The following is a 26,034-nucleotide window of genomic DNA, read 5'->3' on the forward strand; positions in this document are numbered from 1 at the left end:
CGCACTGTTCTTGAGCTAATCGAAGGCCACATGAAGTTTGGAGGTCTGTAGCCATCGACTCTGCAGAAAGTTGCGACCTCTTCGCACTTGCGCCTCAGCATCCGCTGACCCCGCTCCGTCAGTTACGTGGCCTACCACTTTGTGGCTGAGTTGCTGTCGTTCCCAAACCTTCCACTGTCTTATAATACAGCTGACAGTCGACTGTGGAATATTTAGGAGCCAGGAAATTTCACCACTGGATTTGTTGCACAGGTGGCATCCAATCACAGTTCCACGCTGGAATTCACTGAGCTCCTGAGAGCGACCCATTCTTTCACAAACGTCTGTAAAAGCAGTCTGCATGCCTAGGTGCTTGATTTTCTACACCTGTGGCCATGGAAGGGACTGGAACACCTGATTCTGATTATTTGATGGGTGAGCAATACGTTTGGCAATATAGTGTATAGTGCCTCTGTTACTTGCAGTGAAGTACAATATATTCAACTCATCAAAAATGCAACCTGATGCTCGGATCAGCGTTGTTTTTCTCACATCAGGCAGCAGCATTGTATTATCAAATAACGTGTTATCTCACATGTAGCACTGTTTAGAACACGGAAACAAACATTCCACCTTCTATTTCTGTACTTCTTTCTTGCCATAGCAGACAAAGCAATTTTCACCTTGTTAATTTAATTTTCACCTTTTCATCCCTCCTTTATAATTTCCGACACAAGAGACGAAGGAGACAAGTCGAGGACAAAAACTCGCAGCACAGAGCGTAACCCTGCAAAATGTGTTTAAAGGAGCCACTCTGTTACATGACGGAGAATGCAAAAGATGAGACAATTGCTATAGGACAGAGCGTGTCTCCTGGGTGCGTGTAGGGGTGGCAGTCCAACTGGAGCTGCAAGCAGGGGTCAGGAATCTCTTGTGTGGGCATATGCAGACACATGCGGATATGTAAACCATACAGCAGGCCGAGCTCCGTAACAAATGGCCTCTGAGAATGACAGATTAGCAGCACAGATAGGATGAAATGGCATAGAGGGTGCACAGAGAGGACGAGCCACCATCCATCCCGGTCCGCAGGTGATCCATCAGGACGCGCCTGGGTCTGGTAAAGGGCAACGCAGGAGATGTAGCGGGGGGACAAAGCCCTGTCCACCAGATGTTTAATGCTATTCGTGGGATGGATCATCTGGCAAGGGTGTGTGTGTCTCTGACTGTGTGGGTGCATGAGAAACAGAGAGCCACAGATGATATGGGAATATCTGAACGGTCATGCATGTGAATTAGGCTGTGGGCGAGATGTGAGAGATCCAGCTGCGTGTGTCTGTACGAGTGTATTTAGGCAAGAGACGCAGCATTACTAAGGGAATTCAAGCGTACTAAAGGTAGATGTGAGAGATTTAGGTGAGTATTGTGTGTGCATGGGAGTGAATATGCCCTGGAGGGAGCAGCAACACCTGAATGCTTATGTACTTGGAAGTCTAAGGAGTGGGAATGCAAGAACAAAAACACTCGGTCTGATCACAATCAAGGGTAACAGGAAGGTGCACAGATAGATAAAAAATAATATTGCTCTATCAAAAAATCAGACAGGCCATTTATTTGTCTGATATTCTCTTTTAAAGTCCAAAATATTTTTGTATTATGGTGTCTACTAAAAATTTGGCAGGCTTGTACCCCTGTCAAATCAGAAATTATTGGGTGTACGGACACTCCAGCCTAATAGCCTCCAGATTTAATGCCTACAAAGATATACAAATGTTCAGCACTCAGGAGAATCATGCATTGTTTATTGCATACAGGGTGGGGAAGCAAAATTTACAATATTTTGAGGCAGGGATTGAAAGACAGTGTATGACCATTAGTTTATTGAAAGTCATGAGAATTTATTACCACAAGAAAATGTACATAATAGAAAATGTTTTATTCTGTGTCCTTCTTTCTCAATAACTGCCTTCACACGCTTCCTGAAACTTGCGCAAGTGTTCCTCAAATATTCGGGTGACAACTTCTCCCATTCTTCTTTAATAGTATCTTCCAGACTTCCTCGTAATAGTTTTGCTCATAGTCATTCTCTTCTTTCCATTATAAACAGTCTTTATGGACACTCCAACTATTTTGAAATCTCCTTGGTGTGACGAGTGCATTCAGCAAATCACCCACTCTGTGACGTTTGCTTTCCTATTACTCATATGGGCAAAAGTTTCTGAAAAGGTATGGATAATAGTGTTAGGTTGATTATGACATCAGTATATGTTGGTTTCAAAACAATTGACGTAGTGCCTGCTGAGAAAAAACAACTAAATGTTCATTGTAAATTTTGCTTCCCCACCCTGTAGATGTCCAAAGCATGTGTGCTGAAAAATTCATATATTGACAGAAACAATAAAATTAGACCCACATATTTTGAATATGGTGTACGGACACTACTTGGTTTACGGACTCTACAAGATTGGAAATGAAATCTGGCTTACCACATGGTCGCATCTGTGTTAGATCTGGAACTAAGTCTTCCTGTACAGGAGGAAAGAAACATTTGTGAACAGTTAGAACAATATATCTATAAGGCATATGCATGATATTACTGATGGAAGTATATTGGTGTACGGACACTACATGAATTTTGGTGAACAATGCACCATTGAAAACATGCGGTTCGACGTAAACATCCGTTTGACACATCGTTACCAAGTTTTCTGCAGCCAGGGAGCATACCAAAATCTGTATAGTTGTGCATATTTAGTCCTAATACAGGGTGTCCCATAAGTCTCCATACATAGGAGACCTAATACATTCCATACATATATGGTTCTAACATGTATTTCTTTATATTTCTTCTTATAGTTCTTCAGCAGTGGAGGACACACATTGAAATGTGTTCCCGACAAAATGGCAGTCATATAGAGCATATTATATAAATAAAATGGTTTATGTCAAGAAACTTTATTTTCCTATGTATGGAGACTTATGGACACCCTGTAATACTGAAATGACAGGTTCCCATTCTATTATTACAGTTAAGGGCTGTAAAAAGAAGGGTTTTCATAACAAAACGGTTGATTGTCGTAATACTGAAAATAAGAATAGATTACACTGGGTTACAAAAAAATGTTTTTTTTGCAAGTTGTCTAGGTTTTTTCAACTGAATTAGGACCATTTTGCACCGCTAAATCCAAAAATGACATCTGTTTTTCTCAATCAGGTCAGGTTTTTTTGCTAATTTGATTTTGAAAAATGTGGATCTTCTCACAAAACTGATTACATTTTTGTGACTTTATCAGTTGATTTTTTATGTAGTTCTCACCCAAAATAGGTTTTAAGAGAAAAAAAATCATTTTCTAACAGGATGTATTTATTATTTATTATGTATTCACCGCAGATGTAGCAGAATACGTCAGGCTTATTTTTGCAAGATCTTCTAGTCGAAGCCATTTCATTCACCTGTAATATTAAAAAAAACATTAATCATAAATTGGCAAAAGTAAAATCTTCAGAACTCATTTATTGCAAGAAATATGAAAGAATTTTGTATCATATTGTCGTGGAAATGTACCGTTCAACTGACGACCCACACAAAGAAAGAGGGAGAAAGTTAGAGTTAAATAATAAATGCATTTATTGAGAAATCAATCACAGACAAAGCTCTGTAAGTGAAGTCTGATTAACCATGAAATATTAAAGATATACAGACCAAAAATCCAACCCCCCCAATGGTGACACCCAAATGACAACCCCATATGTAAATCATACCACTCCATACCAGTCCTCCAGTTCCGGGGGGAAGAGGCCATATTGGCCTCTTACCCTTACCTTGTTTAAATAATATCTAGCATGCAGGCGCCATCACATAACCAGACATTAGGCGTTTCGGTTTTAACATCAAGGTAAGAACTTCGTTCCCGAGTCGGGGGTGTTACAGAGTGGTAAACATCACCATATAATGATTCAGCATGTACTTAACAGTATAACATATTAAAAGAGTATAAAATATAAAAAGTATAAAATATAAAAAGTAAATTTTCCCACCACAATATGATGTGAAAATGCCCATAATGTAAGCAAAAATGTTAAAAAGCCAATATGTAGCATAGTTCAGAAAGTTGACCTGATTGAGCAAAATTAATGTGATTTTTGGATTCAGCACACCAAATTATCCTAAAAAAAACCCCAAAAAAACTTAAACAATAAATTTGTTGTTGACCAGTGTAATCAAACAGCTGTTCCACAAAAATGATCAGTAAATGAAAAGCAATGTGATGTGTGTATTTTGTAATAAAAAAGACACAGGAGTTGAGTAGTAATTATTTATTGTGTTACAAAACATTATGTACAATAATTTTGCTCTCTTATAACAATAAAATTGTGCACGTTTTCATGCTCATCAGGTCGCTGTTTTATCAGTTTTTATCCGATTTTCTTCAAATTTGGAGGATTGCAAGATCTAGTAATAAGATGGCCAAAGAAACATTTTGGGAATGGTTTTGGGGGTATGTTTTTGCAATACTGATGAATAACTGATGCAAATATACTTGTACACCTTGATTGTGATCAGGCCGACTGTATGTAACAAAAAGCAGGAATATACCTTCGATGCTTCAACACATGTTAAGACTAAACACGTGGGTACGTGTGCACATTCACACAATGCAAGCATGTGCAAGGTTATAAGCCCTACATTTGCAGGTATGGTGCAAAACAACCAGCTCCTCACAAAGCCTTCGTATCCACTGTCAGAGCCACATAACAAAGGGTTAAAACAATATCCTCTCTGATAACTCAGGGCTGAATGGGAGTGAGATTTGCTCCGGTGATTATGCAGTCAGACACAGCAGCCACTCTGATGCGTGATCATACTGTTGATGGCTTGAGAGTGCACAGATAAAATGACAGTTTTGTATTCACATATACACCGCCCACCCACTGTCACCACTAACATGACACAGACACACTCAGATATACACACTAATCCCCAGACTGTTTGCCCTACATGCTAGAGTAAAAGTGTGCTAGAAATTCTAATGCGGGGTTCGGCTTTGAAATAGACCCGAGTGCTCCAGGTGCCTGAGGTCATGAAATCAGAATGCGACACCTCCTGAGAAGAATGTTTGTCAAACATCATTTTACATCTCTGTCTTCTCTGGCTTTGGCATGTTTGCATTTAAAAAAAAAAAAAAAAAAAAAAAAAAAAAAAGGGGGGGGGACCAGAGGTGTTAAAGTAGACAAGACGTGCAAAGGTCCGAGGACGTTACATTGTGGCGTCTGATGAAGAGCACTCAGAAGCATCAAAATGCATGATCACATTCAGCCTCTGGGTCTACGCTTCAGGCTGCCCATGCAATATTTCTGAGTACACGCTGCCATTTGCACAGCATGTGTCATCATGGTGCAAGGAGAGAGCTGATGACACACAACAGTAGCTGCAGAATAACGACGCTTTGGTGCAAGACGCTTCCTGAAGAACAAAGTGTTTTACTGATATTTGTAAAAGTTAATACGGCAACTTTAAAAGCAGCGAAAAGGCAGTTTCACTTTTGTTTGATTGCAACAGCGGAGCAAACTCATATCTTTTGACAGCATTAGGGATCTATGCACTGGTTAATGGTGCCTCCAGATTGCGAAGGGCTGATTAATTGATTAGGCCCATTAGGAAAGAAGCATTAGAAGTGCTATTAATTTTGCAGTGGCAGAGCCCTTACACGTGCTGCCAGAGAGCAGATGGCAATGAATGATGTATTTTATATACAGTAAATATTGACAGGTGCACCCGGGCGCCGCCTCTAGCTCCCCGCGGATGATGCAAAGGGAGAGCTTTCTAATTGGCTGTCTCTTGTGAGGAGACCTGTGGAAAGAAGATGCCCTGACCCACTGTGCACCCCCTCCCCAAGAAAAGAAAAAAAAAAAAAAAATGAGATGAGGACCCCGCTTCAGTCTGTGCACTTTCAGGTTTGCTGCTAATGTATTCTGTGTTATTGTGGGAGTGTGGACTGACAACTGGGGACAGTGAAGAGGGAGCTGATTTTGGCTTTGGCTTGGCCTGGGGGAGCACTCAATAATAGGTCCTTGCCCGGCTCCACTTTGCCTCCAGTCACAATGGCTCCACGTCATTTCAATCGGAAAGCCAAGAAAACTCATTTCTGAGTAGCCGAGACATCAATTGCACTCTCCTGCTCAGTGGCAATTTTAAATCGATTGCCTCACACAGATCCCCTTCCCGACTGTGAAATTTAGCCAATTTCAGACACAACACAGACACTGTAAAGTAACATGGCAAGACCTTTGAAAGGAACAATAAAGTTCTATTAGCTGGGATTAGCTGATCACTTCCTGTCTGAGCCTCATATTTCACAGACATTCACAGTAACACACTTACGACTTGAACACACCGAAGAAAATATCTCCAGCTCTACAAAAGGTACATGTAGGGACTCCTAAACTGCACTGTGAATTTATTTTTACTAGCATTTGCACGGTGAGGAGAAACCAGAGCACATACAAACACAGCTAGACGTGATCAAGATATTGATCGTTGGTTTCTTCTTGCTGAGAGGCAACGTTGCTTCCATGTGAAAGAGGCATCAGTTAGGAGCCAGGAAGAAGGTCCCCTGGGGTTTGAACAGACATAAGATGTTTAAGTTAACCCAGGTCAGCATCTCTATAGTGGCAGGGTGCCGCATCAGTGAAACTGTCCCCGGCAGGGATGCAAAGTCCAGAGGGCTATCAATGCAGCCCTAATTGGAGACAATTGTTATTAAAAATGTACTTTAATTTTCTTACTCTGCTTATCTTCCAGCAGCTTCATATATTTTTTTTTATTATTTTCATGTAGATCAGGTGTTGTGTTGTGCCATTTGTTGTTGTAAAAATGTCATAAAATCTAATAAAGATAATTGGGGGGAAAAAAATTACTTTAACCCTTTCATGCATAGTGGTCACTGCAGTGGACAGTTATTCTACAGTTGTTCTCTTACATATTCATGTATATTGTTGTTTAAGTTCCATATCAGCCAAAACAGTGGACACTTATGCATCATCCTAAAAACTGTAATTCATACCATTACTGTAAATTTGCTGTTCTAGATAAACCTGATCTGCAGTAACGTGTTTGAGTCTAATTAATTGCTTGTTATTGTTATTAAACTGCAATTAAAAGTTTTATTATTATTATTATTTGGCATAATATCTCCATGAAGTGAGTAATGACTAGTATTAGAGTATGTTACAATGAGAGAAAACAACAGATTAGCAGCATTAAAAATGTTTTTATTTCATAGTTTCACACAATATATCAGTAAATACATGTGTCTTTGCTTCCAAAATTAACGCATGGTGTTCAGCTGAGTGGACATTTTTGGAACTGCATGAAAAATAGGTTCATAAAAAAAATATATCAATTGCGTTCTTTTTTTTCAAGTCTAAAGAAGAATAAAAACACAGGAAAAAAATCTTGATTAAGGTTCTCATAATTCATGCATGAAAGGGTTAAGGCTGGGCAATAAGAAATTCTCTTATCTAAGTATATATGATTCTGTATCATGGTACAGGACAAAATACAACAGTACTTGTTCTGTAAATTAAACCAAGAAATGGTCTGAAATAACTATTCTGTGTTTTAACATGTTTGATTATTTTGATTCTTCTTTTATTTGGAACTTCAGAAATTCTCACACTCTCTAAATTTATTTACATTTCCTGAGGAGATCTTCTGCATCTGTGCCATGTGGAAGAACATCAAATAACCCAACCCCCCCCCCCCCCCCCCCCCCCAAAAAAAAAAAGTATAAAATGTCTAGATTAGATTACATTACATTACATTACATTAGATAGAACTTCAGTGATCCTTTGGGCAGAACCCTCCAGAAATTAAGGTAATTATTTTTATTACCTATAATTATTTGTTATCTAGTATCTTATCTGTTTTTTGTTTTTTTTTATAAAAAGTGAAATAGTCTTAAATGACGAGGAATATATTAAGAACAACTGGATTTTATTAGAGACCTAGTATGTAACCAGTGGGGATGTGGTCGTTTTTATGCTGGAGAAAACAGACTTTTGGGAAAAGATGTTAGCCTATATTTTATAAGTAGTGATATAAAAATAGCTTGGTAAATCATTCTTTAAAATGTAAACGTCAGTTAATATACAGTATTAATACCCAGGTGCCCCTGAAGAGTGAAACTGTGTGGTATCTTCTCTCTCTCTCTGAAATGTCACTCAGTACACACTCAGGCTCCAATGTTAATATTGATATGTCAGAACTGTGGGAGTTAAAGGTGCGGGATACTTTTGTAGCAAGAATAGGATACCAATTTATTGATTAATTGAGTGTTGATTATTGATTAATTTAATTATAGATTATAACTAAGCTTAAACTTAAATCAACCCAAAACAATAATTTGGAAATCTTGCATAGGTTGATAGTTCATGGACTGCACAGTGAACCCATGTGTAAAATATACAGTACACAAGCACAACTGAGGCAATGGATTTATATACATATAAATAATTTATTAACTAAACTAAGACACACATAACATAGAGACAAAAGACAAATACGATAAAAGAAGCAGGAGATTATGGACAGGAGAATATGTAGATTAAGTTGGCAGACAGCTATATTCAAGATATTATAATGTTAGTGAGGTTACGTTGAGGTAAACCTACTTAACTTGGAATAACACCAACTCAGATAAATCAGGAGCAAGTTTTCTTACAAGTTGTTGTGGTGCGGATGCAGCAACTGGCACAGCCTTGACGGCAGATGGATGAAGTCTTCTGACGTAGTTCGAAGCAGGAACAGGCTGTGAAGCGACGTGCTTGCGCTGGAGGTCTGAAGTTCTGCTGGCTGGAGGAGGTTCACAGCTGGCTCTGGCGGCTGGTTCTGGAAAGCTCGCCAGGAGAAGTGGAGAACAGTGAAGATGGAACAGCTCTTGGGGACCAAGGAGATGGTCAAGACTCCTTGGAGAAAGCTCTCTGCTCTGTGAGAGCCTGGGAGATGGGAAAGACTCTTTGCTTAGGTGAGAGCCCAGAAGATGGACAGGACTCTGTCGAAAAGTTGGTTTCATTTACTTTTATAGTTTGTCCAAAAACCAGCTTGGCACGCCTTCCTCGTGCATATAGATGAGTCATCGATGCCTTGGGGCGTTGCCTTCTTTGTCTGTTTTCTGCGGGAAAATGCCTCCTCATGAATATTTAAACGAGTCGTTTGCATATCTCAGTATCACGTTTCTCTTCCCTCTTGGAAGACAGAGGGGGAGAGGACTGTGGGCAGCCTTGTAAGAAAACTTTGCATCCTTAAATAAGATCACCCAAACTTTATACATCACCTGTAACCTCACTTAAGTATCAGTAAAATAATAGCATGATTATTCAGACATGCTATAAGCAGTGATACTCTTACTTTCACATAATTCACCGTGAACATGATCAGGACACACATATGTGAAACCACAGGTCAGGCAAATGGCTTAAGTCTTACGTGCATAAAAGAGTTAACATGCTGAGTTAATCAACATTAACACATAATGTACTACATTATTAACATGGCACATATAGTGATTTTTGTCATTCAGTCCTTTGTTCGTCTTCACCTCTGGATAAGCAACATGATAAAAACAGATGTTGAGAGGACAAAGTCGACTAGTTGTAAACACCAAATCCATTAGGCTCATTCCTTAAGATCATCTGTCTTCGTAAATGTCATTCGCAGAGGATGTCCGTGCACTGACCTGCTAACCAACCAATCAGCATGGTTGTTCAGGAATTTGGTTTGACACGGAGAGGAAGATAATATAATTTATAATTCTGTTTTTGAGTCTGTTCACTCACTCCACCGTCATGAGACTACACTTTCGTAACCAATTTTTCATCAAATCTGTGAACCTCAGTCATATCCTCAGTATCATGAATCTGTAAGTCCGTCTGTGATCACTCACCTGAATCTCTTGCATTACGGTGAACAATTTCGAAGTGCTGTCCACCATAAACAAACCATGTGTTTACATTCAGAGCTGGGAGGGAACTCAGGCATCTTTGGAATTTTGTCACGACAGCTGCTAAAGATACAACGCGGGAACAGCAGGAGCTCCCCTCCCTCTATGCATATTCCTCCAGCCGTTTCAGCCGTTTCCACATTGTGTTTGCTTCCTCCATATAATATCATATGGTTGTACTGCTGCTGCTGCTGCTGCTGCAGGTGGCTTCGTGAACCTCCCCTTTCCCACAATGCATGTGGCGACAAAATTCCAAAGATGCCCGAGTTCCCTCCCGGCTCTGAACGTAAACACATGGTTTGTTTATGGTGGATGGCACTAAGAAACTGTTCACCATAATGCAAGAGATTCAGGTGAGTAATGACAGACAGACTTACAGATTCGTGATACTGAGGATATGACTGAGGTTTGACAGATGTGATGAAAAATTGGTCACAAAAGTCTCGAGCACCGTTAATGTGGTGTTCCTGTTTTTAACCTCATTTCCCATCATGCAGTGTGGTACTGCGCTTCCGTGACTATAAGGCAATTGTATTCCAAAATGACCAATATCTCCCAAAATATTGGTCTGATCAACTTGTTGAGATATTTAATGTGGAGATGGAACTATTTCTCAACTGTAGGTACCAAATTGGCCGGTTAAAAATGTCTAAATTTGTCAGAGTTGTGGTGATATACACACACACACATGCTCTGAGACCTTCCAGTACAGGGGTCACCAATGCTGGTCCTCGAGGGCCGGTATCCTGCATGTTTTAGATGTTTCCCTCTTCCAGCACACCTGACGGTCATTATCAGGCTTCTGCAGAGCTTGATGATAGGCTTATCATTTGAATCAGGTGTGTTGGAAGAGGGATACATCTAAAACATGCAGGATTCCGGCCCTTGAGGACCAGGATTGGTGACCCCTGTTCCAGTATTATGATATAGAATGGTAAATGTAAAGGAAAATGGATGGATGGATGATCTACTTTAAATTGAATTGACCTAAAATGATTTTAACATCCTTGATTATTAATATCTTCAGTGAAATTTTTGTATTTCACAAATTCATCCTATGGGCCAGATTTTAGTGATGTGACATTCACGAACGAATCGAATCTTTTGAACGGCTCTTTGAAATGAACGATGGGAACTGAGTCTTTGTAAAGAGCCGTTAATTTTTTTTATTTTTTATTTTTAAGGGGGGAGTGTCCGATTGCCTGTCAATTTAGTGGAAAAGCGGAAAATGCACTACAGTTGTTAAGGTATTTAAGTGCAATGATAAATCGCTTTTGTGTTTTGTGCATTTTTTCTGTATGTTTACTAACATACTGTTCTTGTTCTGAGAATTGCACTATAGTTCAAGTATTTAAGTAATTGCAGTGATTAATCACTGTTGTGTTTTGTGCAATTTTTTCCTGTATGTTTACACACGGGCAACATGGTGGTGCAGTGGTTAGCACTCGTGTCTCACAGCAAGAAAGTCCTGGGTTCGATTCCAACACCAGTTGACGGGGGGTGGGACCTTTCTGTGTGGAGTTTACATGTTCTCCCGTGTCTGCGTGGGTTCTCTCTGGGTACTCCGGCTTCCTCCCACCATCCAAACACATGCACTAATAGGTTAATTGGTTAATCTAAATTGCCCATAGGTGTGAATGTGAGAGTGACTGTTTGTCTCTATATGTTCAGCCCTGCGATGAACTGGCGTTATGTCCAGGGTGTACCCCGCCTTCACCCCTATGTAGCTGGGATAGGCTCCAAGCGACCCCCGTGACCCTAGTGAGGATAAAGCGGGTTCAGAAAATGAATGAATGAATGTTTACACACATTTATTGTTCTTATTTTGAGGAGAATAAAATGTTATTTCATAGGAAAATGTTTTATTTTCTTCTTCATTTTTAGGCTCCAGACTAGTCCACATAATGTACCGTGATGTTTTTTTGTCAAATTCCAGCATTTGCTTAATGTCACTTCTCATGTCATGTGTTTAGCCCACACATTTTAACTAACTATTCTTTTTTACAGTCAGATAATATTTACTGCTGCGCCAATTAAACAACTTTAAAATCAAATTTTATTTATATAGCACCAAAACATAACAAACATTATCTCATGACACTTTACATACAGAGTTGGTCAGAACCAGACTCTAAGCCAATTTACAGAAACAAAAATGTAATGTTAATCATCACATGTAGCCTTTTTAGTCATTCAAACATTGGTGTTTCAAAATAATGCAAAAAACATAAAAGAGTCAGTCTTTTCAGTGAACGGCTCCTGATTGAACGGCTCCCTTCAAAGAGCCAAAAGTCCCATCACTACCAGATTGGACCCTTTGGCGGGCCGGTTTTGGCACCTGTGATCTAACTGACTGTGTTTCAGATTGCATTCAGTAAACCTATGAACACATTTTCAGAAAGATAAACAAATGTGTTTGACAGTATCCATTTGATAGAGTCTGATTGTTCCTATTAGACAGGGAGAATGATATGCTGCCTTTCATTGCCTATCTTGCGACAACACAAAGGATACAACAGATTTGTGTTTGCCTGTGTGAAACAATACACTGCGCCTTTTACTTATATGACAAAGATGACTAGTGTATGATAAGGCTGTGGTTTTTCCAAGCTGCAGCATTCCTTTCCACGGAGATGTGTTGTTATTGTTGTTAGCCAACCAGTTATAGCCCCCAGGAGAAAAGCACAGATGATGCTCAGATGAAGTGTCTTTCCCGGAACTATGGGAATAATACATCTCCTCATTCTATCTGCGCTCCTATGCTTCCTCTATCTTTCTTTAGATTTGTGTCTATGAGAGCCAGAGGGCCACGGCACCTCTGGTTCAACTTCTTCATCCATGACATGGGAAATTAGATTATCCCTGGTTGGTGTGCATGTGTGGGTGTGTGTTTTCGTGTCATAAAAGTGCCGGAGAGGGAGGGGCTGGTTATTTTTAGGGATATACTTCGATTCTATTCGATTCTAACTTTCTTCTAAGTAGGACAGAAAAATACCTAAGGGCAGACAGTGAGCCTGGTTTGACCTTTCTGCTGATTCTGCTGGCCTATAGGTTAACTGGTGCCCACTGTGTTATTGAACTGGGGACGTCTGAGTGACCATGAGTGTCTGCTGTGAAGCCATCAGGAATAAAAGCACCACATATTTCAAGTTCAATACAGAGCAAAAACAGAGTATGACCAAACATGAAGCTTTGGCAGAAGTTAAATGAGGATTTGTGTTTGTATGGTATTTGTTTGTTGTTTACCTGTGCCACGGAGGTTGTTTTCATCAGGGTTTGCCTGTTTGTTTGCCTGTTAGCAAGATAACTCAAAAATTATAGAGAGAATTTGATTAAATTTTCATGAAATGTTGATACTGGCACAAGGGACAAGTGGTGTCTGTTTGTTACCTCCGCCAAGTGTAACGGTGAGGTGATATATTCATTGTTTTCATCGGGGTTTGTCTGTCCGTTGTCTGTTAGCAAGATAACTCAAAAAGTTATTGATGGATTTGGATGAAATTTCAGGAAATGTTGATACTGGCACAAGGAACAAATGATTAAAATTTTGGTGATGATGGGGGGGGGGGGGATATTTTGTTTGCTTGTCTGGCTGTTAGCCAGATGACTCAAAAAGTTATGGAAGGATTTAGATGAATTTTTTTTTAGGAAATGTTGATACTGGCACAAGGAACAAAAAATGATTGCATTTTAGTGGTGATCGGGGGGTGGGGTGGGGGGATGGGGGGCAGACTGGTCTGTGCTCTCTGAGTGCTTTCTAGTTACCATCTGTAATGTCTTGTTTCTATCTCCATCATTCACTTTCTCTCTTTATCTTAAAACATTGTGTTTTTTTCATTTATGGTTAAATTTAAGTTTATAACAGAGGAGGTGCGAGGCTAAAATGCACTTATTAGACTTCCAAATCTAGTTTCAATGCCTAAACACAAACCTAAAGCAAGAAAAGCATTCAGAGAGCCCAGACCTTCACCATAACAGATCTGCCCCCCCGATCACCACCAAAATTTATTAATTTCTTCCTTGTGCCAGTATCAACATTTCCTGAAAATTTCATGAAAATCTGTCCGTAACTTTTTGAGTTATCTTGCTAACAATCAAACAAACAAACAAACAAACACGCAAACACAAAAAGCAAAAGGATCACAATACCTGCTGGCAGAGGTAAAAAAGCACATCTGATCATAGTCAATATGGCAAATATGCAACCCTGATCATTAAATGGGTTGCTGGGGTCAGAGTCTCAATTTATAATTATGTTCTTTTTGTCGACTCTTCTCACTCTTCACACTGAAACTGTGCCATTCTGATTTCCAGACCTACTTTTAGGCTCAATAAATATCATGATAGACTTCTACTCCCACTTTGGGAAGATTAAATATGGGCTGAAATGAAGCTTTTAAATACTTACTTAATTACTTAATATCCTGATGAAATATTGCACAGGAACTTAAAATCCACCCTTTCACTTTGTTTCACTTGCACACATTCATAAAAAGCCAAAATCTAAGACTTGTGTTAAAATTGATGGGGTAGGTGGACTATTTGACTGCGCTGCATACCCAGGATCCTCCTCGTTCATAAAATATCTTTTGCATCTTTTAAACAGGGACAAGGAGACATAGAGGAAGGTCAACGTCCTCCACAAGCTTGAGTCATTTTTATCCATCTCAAGAATTCACTCAGATGTCCTTATTTCATGCATAATTTTCAAATACCCAATACAAATGCCAATTACTGCCAAGATTAACGCCTATTTACCACAAGTTTTCTTGTAAACAAATTAACTCCAACTGCATTGCCCCCCTCATAAAAAAGCCAATTTGATGTTTAATTAACTTGCTAATTCTGATCCTTTTTAAAAATGTGTTGTTTAAATCCAGATTTGTGAGTTAGCCGTATTTTTCTTCCTTGTTGTACATTGCTGCCTTTCTTGTTTAGTTACCAAAACAAACTGCTTCAAAAAATGGACGATCATGAGTTTAAATCCCTGCTTCTACAGCCACATTCTTTAGACATCCTTGTTCACATGCCAGGTAAAGTACCAACTTTTCATGAGTCTTCTAATCATAACATTGCTTCATGTACAGGGTGGGGAAGCAAAATTTATAATGAACATTTAGTTGTTTTTCCCAGCAGGTACTACGGCAATTGTTTTGAAACCAAACATATATTGATGTCATAATCATACCTAACACTATTATCCATACCTTTTCAGAAACTTTCGCCTGTATGAGTAATCAGGAAAGCAAACGTCAAAGAGTGTGTGATTTGCTGAATGCACTCGTCACACCAAAGGAGATTTCAAAAATAGTTGGAGTGTCCATAAAGACTGTTTAGAATGGAAAGAAGAGAATGACTATGAGCAAAACTATTACGAGAAAGTCTGGAAGATACTATTAAAGAAGAATGGGAGAAGTTGTCACCCGAATATTTGAGGAACACTTGCGCAAGTTTCAGGAAGCGTGTGAAGGCAGTTATTGAGAAAGAAGGAGGACACATAGAATAAAAACATTTTCTATTATGTCAATTTTCTTGTGGCAAATAAATTCTCATGACTTTCAATAAACTAATTGGTCATACACTGTCTTTCAATCCCTGCCTCAAAATATTGTAAATTTTGCTTCCCCACCCTGTACAAGAATAAAAATAGAACACAAGCGCAAACGCACTATACATAAAAAAAAGTAGAAATATAAAAACAGTACTGGTAGAAAATCTGGAAAATATAACATTAAGGTGCCACGATAAGCTATAATGTGAAAAGTAAAAGGTGAATTTTCCATTCCAGTCATGTGATTGAGTTGGATATTGTCATGACATGTTCCTGTTCACACTATGAAGTTACTAAAATGTCAAGGCGCATTCTGTTGTCTTTCAATCCCTGCCTCAAAATATTGTAAATTTTGCTTCCCCACCCTGTATTTCCTGTGGCTAAACTGCACAGTGAGCTCATCTGGTCTATTACATGACTGACAGAGTTTTGCACGGATTCTGCAAGTGAATATCATACAATGCCTGGCTGCGATTCCTGCCACCTGCCTGAACACAATTTGGGTTCTCCGCTGATGTACAACATCTTTCATTATTTAGCTACATGAATGCAAATCAAAGAGGAGGCTTTGAGGCAAGGTTTGTGGAGGACAAGGTAAATTGAGGTGAAGAGGAAGAGGTGAGCCATTCTTCTAGTGTCCTTCCCTAAGCCTTATTACCCAGGAAGAAAATGAACACAACCGCCACATTATAGAAGACTAAAAAGCATGGCTATCTCTAATACAGTCTTTTACCTCAAACAAAAGGAATTAAATAAGGTCTTTGTCAGCAGTTAGGGCATCTGTCTTCTTTCCCTCCTGTTCGCCTTGAGATAAAGGAATCAGCAAAGTAGCATAATGATTGTTAAAGGGATCTTTATTAACCAAATTATTGTCTGTCTTGCTGATAATTGCTCTCTCAATGTCATGTAACAGTGTTTCACACTGGCAATAAATTGATGCTGGACATCCATGGAGCTGATTCACCAGCGTCTGTGTGGCTCCCTCTTATCTATTTGATTAGTATAACCTAGAGCTGCACGATTAATCCATTTTAAGTTGAAATCAGATTATTTAATTAGGACGATGTTTAAAAAGGGTGATCGTCAAATCGAATTTCATGTCTCTCGTGTCTCTGAGCCACACCTCCGGGCTACCGTAGGCTCCTCCTCCTAACTGTGAGAGCGGTCTCCACAGTCTTTGGTCTCCACACACCAGTACAAAAATGCCATTTGCTAAGGAGAGGGAGAAGTACACATAATTTGAGAGGTTTTGGAGATTTCATATTTCCCAAATTTCGAACCACTCCTAAACGCTTTTGTGTGTCTGTATGTGGTGTGAAACTTTGGAACAGTCTGGACATCCAACACAAGCAATGCCAAAATATCCACCGATTTAAACTGTTGTACAACAATATCCCGGTATAAAGATGGAGGGTCTTAAAACTGATGTTCCATACGTACTCTGTCTTAAATGTTAATGTGTGCTTGTTGTTCCTCATCTAGTTGGTCTGTGTTGTCCAGTACCATCTGCTATTGTTCTTACCATCGCTGGTATGTGCTGCCCTTTACCATTAGCGCTGTTGTAGTTTTTTGGGGTTTTTTTTCTTACCATTGTTGGCCTGTAATTATTGCTGTTCTTTACCACTTGTGGTATTGCAGTTTTTTGTTTTTACCATTGTTGGTATGTAATTATTATCGTGTAAGTTGACGGTTAACTGTTACCTGTGGCAACACCACCAGGAATGTACTTTGTTTCTATTTTTTACACACATTTTGGTTATGCAATGTAAATACTGTCAAATGAGTTTATTCTAATTTGGTTTAGGCCTGTTTTGTCCATTGTTCTGGCTCGAAGTCAAAAGACAGGAATAAGTATTTAAAAGTTATTATGTTACGTTACCTGAGGATGAGAATGGGGGTGGGATTAAATAAGTTTTTCTTCTTCCCACTCCTTTTCGAGTATAAATGAATTATTTATTTATTTATTGTATTTATTTTTTTATTTTTTGGAATTTTGAATTTGCATGTATCCTGTGAATGCTTGAAATAAACAAACAAACAAACAAATAATAATAATAATAATAATAATAATAATAATAATAATAAGTTCATGGCTAAAAAATAGCAATGGCAAGTCGGTTGTGTAGAATTGGTATAGTTTTGAAGTTCTGATGTTTAAAAAAGGGTAATCGTCAAATTGAATTTAATCTCTCGTGTCTCCGGGCCATGCACCTCCGGGCTTCAAAGTTTCCGATGAAGAGCAAACCATTCCTCGCTGCAAACTCAGCCTGAAGGCGGTATCAGTCAAAGACAGCAGCACAACCGACTTATTTCAGCACCTCAAACATCATCACATGCCAAATGGGAGCAGTGCGCTGCATTGCAGGCTGCACATGAAAACAACATGCCAGCTAAAACGCCACCACCAGCCTGAATCAAAATTGAAAACTGAGGTTTTAGAGGAAAAAATCTGAGTTTTACTTTTGGCCAAAATCATGCAGCACTTGTATACCCATGTTGATTTTGCCAGATCTAGTTATACCATTAATATCTACTCAGCCCTTAGACTAAATAAAGCCCTTTAACGTGGAGAAAACATCCACAGCTGTGAAACAACAACCCTTCAGCAGTCTAATCTAATGAGGATTCAGTTTTGTTTGTGTGCGCATGTTTCTTTACATGCATATGCATGTACACGTGTGTGTGTGGAGGAAAGTGCAAGCATCCATCTGAAATACCATTGTGCTGCAGAGACAGAAATGAGCTTTGCTTCTTTTTAATTAGTGACCCAGCAGACTTAACCCCACCTCATCATTCTGCCTGAACTAAGGCCCTGCGATTAATTGACTCCTCTGAGTTGTCATGGAACTTCATTTCCTCAGGACACTCCGAGTGCGCCTCAGAGTTCACAACACATTTAGCTTGCACAAATATTGAGTCTTTAGTGGTGACATATGCTGAAATCCTACAAGGCTTTGAGGTTCAATTTTTTCATCTTCTCACACCCCCGAGATGTGTTCATCTTTTCAACCGTCTATAAAAACATATCATAAAATGTACTTTTTCTTTATTTTTTGCCATCTCTCTTTTCCAACTCATTACAAGTTTAATTGTTCTTTTGAACTGTCAGTGCGTTGAATGCTGCCCTCAGCTGGTGACTCTATTACCGTTTCCATCCAACTGTCATGAGAATCTGAATTGCATTTGTGAAATGTCAGGAAAATAAAATGCAAATTAGATGCATTTTCATTAGCTGAAGGGAACAGTCTTTGGAAATATTAAACTTACTAAGACAGAAAATAGACACAAAAGAAATATGTATTCTCCTGCTTAAGTGTTTATCAATTATTTCTTTGCTGGCAGCTTAACTGCTTCAGTGAGTGTCAAAACCTTCATTACAATCAGCCGGTTTCATCCAGATTTTCTCACTAAACTTATCACATGGTTTAGAAACCCATGAAAATCAGGGAAAAGATTTTAATACCAGGGGTTATTCTGAACTGGGAAAAAGACGTATATCTCACCAAAATATGCAAAAAATTGTTTTGCACAGTATGATTAGATATGCCACAGATGATATATGAGAGGCACCTAAGATGGGAAAGCACCATGGGATCCAGAAAGCAAATAGGTATGCTCCTGCCTTAGGCTAAACTTATGTAGACTTGCAATTCCCCGGCAAGGTGTAATGGCTCTCAGTCTGTCAACGAATGTGGACCTCGAAACTCACACAGGGATCTTCTGAAAGAAATGGGCTAAAGAATAGAGCAATGTTTCTTCCATATGGGTATTGCTGGATAAACATTTCCATCTCCTAACTATGCCATATGAATGCAAACTTCCCTGCAGCGTCCTTGAGTAAACTTTGCCCAATTACTGCATATCTTTTTGCCTTTTCCAGCCAAAATGTTATGTACTACTGATATTAACCTGTGAGAACAATCCCGACAAAAAAAAGCAAATGTAAAAATAAATTTGACAGCAAATAATGCATCTTTGTTATCAGAAACATGGTGTGATGATGTCAGCTGCAGTTGTGTTTTTATCCGTCAAATAGGTTAGGACGATAAAACGATATATCGCGACTTAACTTTTCCTATATGAGACATACTCGATACAGTTTTAGAATTCTGTCGTCCATGTTTTGACAGACATAAGAACAGCTAATCATTAAGGCTAGGCAAGTTAATGTGTTATTACCGCGTTAACGCATTCATTAAATAACAGTGACAATTTTTTTTAATCTCACGTTAATGCCGTTTTATTCTAACTCATTTTATTCCGCTTCTGCTTGTGTGCGTGTAGCGATTAGCTCGGCAGATAGACAACAGGTTTCCCAAGAAAAGCTGGACGCCCAAAACTTCTCTCCAAATCTTTTACTTGAGACTCACTGTAAAACTGCAACATAGATACAAAATATGTCTCAGCTCTGTTCCTGGCCTTAGTACGTTTACATGGCATTATACATTTAAATGAATGGGAAAAGATTGCTAGCTTGATGCTAACTTGAATGGGAAAATCCATAGACATGCTAACGATTAGCAGTTACGGATTAATTTAAGATTTACAAGATTTACGTGCCGTTAGAAACATGTTTATGACGTTATTTTGGATGTGTTTATTACAATGTGTTATTAACATGTTTAAGCTAATTCGTTTATGCTAGCAGTCGGAGATGGGTTGCTAATTCTTTATGCAGGCTCATGTTAAGTTTATGTAAATTCATTGGTTGTGTTTAGGTATAATATGCCCACCTTTGAACTAACCTTTACTTATTTATGATGTGATTAGCTCAATGCTAACTTGAATGGGAAAATCCATAGACACACTAACGATTAGCATTTACAGATTACTTTAAGATTTACAATGTCTTTTTATCCAGCAACAAAGGTTCACATCAGACATATTTTATACTATTCATTCTTACAACAACTGAACATAAAATACTCACAGGCAAACGTTTTTCGGGCCACGCAAACAGAGTGAAAGAAACGTGTCTGTTAGTTCCTTCTTATGTCTGAACTGGCTACGGGAACACCACAAGGACAAAACATATGTTAGTGCAACTTCTTCCGATCACTAGAGGGCCCCCTTTGTTTACTTTGAACAACTGAACATCACATATTACTTTGAAAGTCCGTTGCTGTCACTCTGTGAATACACGTAGGTAAACCATGGGTCACAGGAAGAGGGGGATGTTGATCAGGGTTGGTTTCCCAATCGGCGTCATCATGTGTTTCAACCAATGACAGCATTTGGGGTGGGCTTAAGACTCCTGTCAGTCACTCACAACCAGAAATAAACTGGTGAGGACATTTTCATTTTAAATGTCTTCAGATGGTGGGGTTGAGAAGGCCAAAGTTGTTTGTAAGCACTGCAATGTGGAATTACTTTTTTTTATCACCGGAATACTTCAACCCCCCCCCCCCCATATAACTATGCGATTAATCGTGATTAATCGCAGAAATCCACCCGATTAATTGCGGTTATAAATTTTAATTACTGCCCAGCACTACTAATCATATTTAAGTAGCACCGCACCGAACCAACCACGCTAGAGCCCCATCAACTTATGTTGAACAGGCGTAAGAGCAGCCGCTGCACACACTAATGTTTGGGCTGCAGCGGGAGGTAATGAGTGTTCCCTCAGGAGAAAATGTGATCGAGAACTCGGGCGACCGGGTTACTGAAAAGTACGGTGTGGCATAGAAGCCAGGAGTCAGACGTTCAAAGCATGTTAAGTTTCATTTTCAGTTTTACGCCAGTTATGGCAGTTAAGGAACGCACCCCCACATATATACCCCCAGCATTGTTTAGTGAGGGTGGTCTGTTTTGTTTGTGTTCTCTTTTAAAACTTCAACGCTTTTGCCTGCTGGTCAGACTTTTACTTGAGTTTTAAATATATGTGTAACGGTCAATTATTTTGCAGCAATGTGGGTATGTAGATTGTGTATTGTTTGTTATAATTACACAAAATCTGTTCATTTTATTTTCATTTCTTTTGGTTAATACCTGACATTATGGGCCTCCGAGTCAGTATATGGAACTTTTAACCCTTTCATGCATAAGTCACTCCAGTGGACAGTTATTCTCCAGCTGTTCTCTTGTATATTAATGGGTTTAGTTGTTTTAGTTCCATATCAGCCAACACAGTGGACACTTACGCATCACCTCATTTCCTGACATTCAGACCATTACTGTAACTTTGCTGTTCTTGATAAACCTGATCTGCACTAACATGTTTGAGTGTAAATCAATTGTTATTTGTAAGACAAGAAGGGTTTTTTTTGCACATTATCTCGGTGAAATCAGGAATTAATAGCATTAGAAAATGTTAAAATGTGAGAAGACATCAGATTAGCTGCATTAAACATGTTTTTATTTCATTGTTTTCATATCCCTCTCTGATATTGGGTTTTAAACACGTTTCTTTACTTCAAAAATTAAATGCATGGATATGTTTGTAACGCCACAGAAAAAAAAAAGAAAAAAAAAACTCGATCGCATTCTTTTTCATGCCTAAGGAGGAATAAAAACACTGAGGAAAAAAATCTTGACTAAGGTTCTCACAATTAATGCATGAAAGGGTTAATTTGTGTCTGTTCCCCAACGAAGAGTTTATAGTGCGACACTGCCCGCTATAACTAGAGTTTTCACGCCTTTACCTCTTCCCTGTTGTTCCGGATCTCTGTGGGAGAGGTAAGCAGCCGTACAGTCTGAGAACATTTTTGGTTTAGCCTCTGCTAATTTAATTTTTTGTATGAACTGGCTAGTTCAAACTGTATGAGGTGTATTTATGATGCTGAAACACATTTCTTTATCATTTGGTTTGTGCAGGGGCATGTTTTACGGGGGTCGCAGACCGGGGGTTTTTGTGTTTTATGTCATTTTTGTCAGGAACGTAAAAAAACAATAAATGGAGACTGCCTCCAAAGTCGTACGTGCAGGTCTCGTCCTTAAAAAAACAGAATGCAGAGTCCGACACCACCGGTTACACATGTACCTGTTTTATTTCTCTGAAACAGCTGTATAATGTTCTTCAGCACATTTGTCATGCTCAACCTCTGACAGAAAATAAATTATATTTAAATCAAAAATAATCTTCTGATGTCTTCACAACTAACTTATGAGTAACAGAAAATTTAAGCTTGACAAAAATAGTGATTTGATTTGTATTGTGATACGTATCGATACCATCTAATATGAAAAAAATGACTGTGATATGATTTTTTTTCCATATCGCCCAGCCCTACCGTCAAATAAAAGCCGGTAAGCCTTTATATTTAAGCATTCATTTTAAAAATCCTATTACCAGGTGCACCAGTCTGGTTCCTTTGAGCATTATTCGCAACTTTGGGACAAATTAGGGGTTTATAACACAGAGAAACAAAGTATCAAGCTTTAGTTACATTTACAAATACTTGGGAATTATTCACCATTTGTTTTTCACCTTCTCTTGAGATTTCTTGACAATAAAAAAAAAAAAATAGAATAGCTTCATCCTGAAAACCCCTCGTATGCATGTGGTCCAGTACCACCTGCAATCCTGACACCACAGTGTGTAAGAATTGTGTACAGGCTAATGAACAACACTAAACACCAATCATGGCTCAGGGCTTTAATTCCTGCTAAATGGTGACCAAAATACCAGCAATACATTTGTTTCCTCAGGTATTGGCAGCTGCACCCTGTTATAAATGTCTCAGCAGAATTGTAGGCCGAGTGCAACAGTGGAATTAGTTACCTCTATTTAAGGTCTGCTGCCTATGCAGCCACATTAAGCTTACACCCACAGATTTATAGGAGGAAGGAAGAATGTACGGCTGTTGTGGTGCAATCTTGATCCAGCAAACTTAAACTGGAGCAGTGCCCTGTGAACTCAGCAGGAGTGCACATTTATATTGAACCTCATCAGTTATACCTGGCTACGCACACAACTGCTGCTCACCTACTGTGTATCATCTCATCGGGATGCTATTCTTTTCCTCCAAAGTCACGAGAATGAAGATCTCTTTGTAGAATACAACCTTTAAACAGTCAGTGACACCTGGAGACTGAAACTATGAAAACCATATTGGTCTATAAGCTACAAATCATTTCTTCACATAATGTAACATTTTCTATCACTTATGTATGTGCAGAAATATCAACCAAACATTTGGTTCATTCAAAATTGGTTGATCAACATATAAAATGAAATTACATAGCAGGGGCCAATACCTATATCGACTTCTTACATCCAAATGCACCCACTGCTGTTGCATTTGTGTTGCCATGGTAATGCTACTCAAGGCCTGTACCCAGATAGCAAATATTTTGGCAGTATTATGGCATACATTTGGCAGTTTTGGCTTTCTTTTGGCATTATGAAAACCTTTAGGCTCAACTATGGTATGATTAAGATTACACTGGTCTACAATTTTTTAGAAATGATTCGCTTCAGACATTAAATGTGCTAAATGTTACGTATTTTAATAAGATTAATTGGAAAGTAAATGACAAAAGTGCCGGTTTGCTGATGTTTTCAAGGTATATGATTAAGTGTTATTACACATATATATATTGGTTTATGTACATTTCTATAATAGTTTTAGAAATCTTCCACTAAATAGAACCTGTAAAGTGAATGTATTCTAATGTGCAGACAGTGTTTTGAAGTAGATCTTGTAGCTCTGAGACAAATATTCCTTTTGAGTTAAACCCATTCTCTCGTTAATTCTTGAATTTCACATTTTGACCCAAGGCTGTACCTTGAAAAGTTCAGCCAACCAGCATTTTTGACTTGATTTTTCTTTATCAGTGACTCTCATGTGGTAAAATTTCATTACTTTTATTCTGGAAGCATTTTCCTTGTAGACCAGTGTTATCCATAATAGATATGGAGGCACCAGCAATATATGGCTGAGTTCTGGCATATGCCTGGTTAACCAAAAGACTGGGCAAAGAGCAGGATCAAGTGTAGGGATGGTATGGCATGTTTATGGCAAGCCAGAAGATTGACTAAAGAGCTGCAACATCTTATTCCATATACCCAGATAGCAAAATCATTATGGCTTAAATCTGGCCCAAAACTGGCATGCTATTTTGGCAAAGTTCTGGGCGGATGTATGGGCCCTAATTGGCCCAAAATAGGCAAGCCAAAATCAAACCAGAAGGAAGCCAAAATTCACCCAAAACTAATTGCTGACTTCCAAAATATAGCCATAATTGTCCCAGAAAAGATGTTGCCGCTCTTTAGTCAATCTCCTGGCTTGCCATAAACATGCCATACCATCCCTATCCTTGATCCCACTCTTTGCCCAGTCTTTTGGTTAACCACACATACGCCATAACTCAGCCATATGTTGCTGGTGCCTCTATATCTATTATGGATAACCTTAATCATACCACAGTTAAGCCTAAAGGTTTTCATAATGCCAAAAAAAAAAGCCAAAAATGCCAAATGTATGCGATAATACTGCCAAAATATTTGCTATCTGGGTATTGATGTGTTTTGGCTGTGTTTTGGCATATTTCTGTACAGCCAAAACACTGCGCAAAGAGTGCGAATTTCTACCCAGAAGAAAACCCCCTTCATTTTAAAAGCATAATCAACACAAATTTTGGGTGAATTTTGGCCTTGTTTTGGCCTCTCTTTGGGTCAGTTTTGGCTACTTTTCGGCTGGATTATGGGGATTTGGGGCTTTTCTGGGACAATTATGGCTATATTTTGGAAGTCTGCAATTACTTTTGGGTGAATTTTGGCTTCCTTCTGGTTTGATTTTGGCTTGCCTATTTTGGGCCATTTAGGGCCCATACATCCGCCCAGAACTTTGCCAAAATGGCATGCCAGTTTTGGGCCAGATTTAAGCCAAAATGACTTTGCTATCTGGGTAGCAATATACCCATGCTATGCATCCAACTAAAGCAGAAGAACCTCAGCTAAAAGCTCAACAAAGGACAGAACACAATCCAAACAACAAGCATTTAAAGGAGCAAATATCAGCTAGCGTATGTCATGAACAATCTCATTAAACAAAACACCAATGTGACCACCGCTAAGCTAACACTGAGCAGATCCAACAGTACAAGCATTATTTCTCTACAGATAGAACTCACTGAACGAGGCAAAGAAGTGCAAAACTAAAGGTTATGAAGAGATGATTATGATTTTTTTTCCTTTAATGTTGCTATTTTCTGATCATAACTATTATTTGGTTTAACATGAATGAAGCTTCTCCATTGTTTTGTGTTACATTGAAATGATTCCAACTAGAAACAAATGGCCTAGATTAAAAGTTGTTTCTTAAATGTGTGTGATTTCACTTGTGCTCATTCAATGACAGTATAGTGAGTGACTGAAAAACATTTGAACAGTTCACCTAGTCTATTTTATATACTGAAGATTTACCTCTGTGGCACAAAGGAAAGATAACGACATATGTAACATAACATGCTGCGAACTTTCAATACCCCTTGACCAAATATAGTGTAAGATTGTGTTGAAAGTTACTGCCCTATAATTTAGATTAGATTGTCTTTGTG

General features: G+C 38.7%; 1 long non-coding RNA gene across 1 annotated transcript; it reads right to left on the minus strand.

The window, feature by feature from the left end:
* Nucleotides 1–276: 276 nt before the first annotated feature.
* Nucleotides 277–26,034, minus strand: LOC115416766 (uncharacterized). Its single transcript, XR_003935020.1, has 4 exons — nucleotides 25,926–26,034; nucleotides 18,380–18,396; nucleotides 8,995–9,000; nucleotides 277–286 (listed from the first exon to the last, which is right to left on the minus strand). It is a non-coding gene; the product is annotated as an uncharacterized LOC115416766 (long non-coding RNA).

The sequence above is a fragment of the Sphaeramia orbicularis genome, unplaced genomic scaffold (assembly GCF_902148855.1).
Source record: "Sphaeramia orbicularis unplaced genomic scaffold, fSphaOr1.1, whole genome shotgun sequence".
In the NCBI taxonomy this organism is placed as follows: domain Eukaryota; kingdom Metazoa; phylum Chordata; class Actinopteri; order Kurtiformes; family Apogonidae; genus Sphaeramia; species Sphaeramia orbicularis.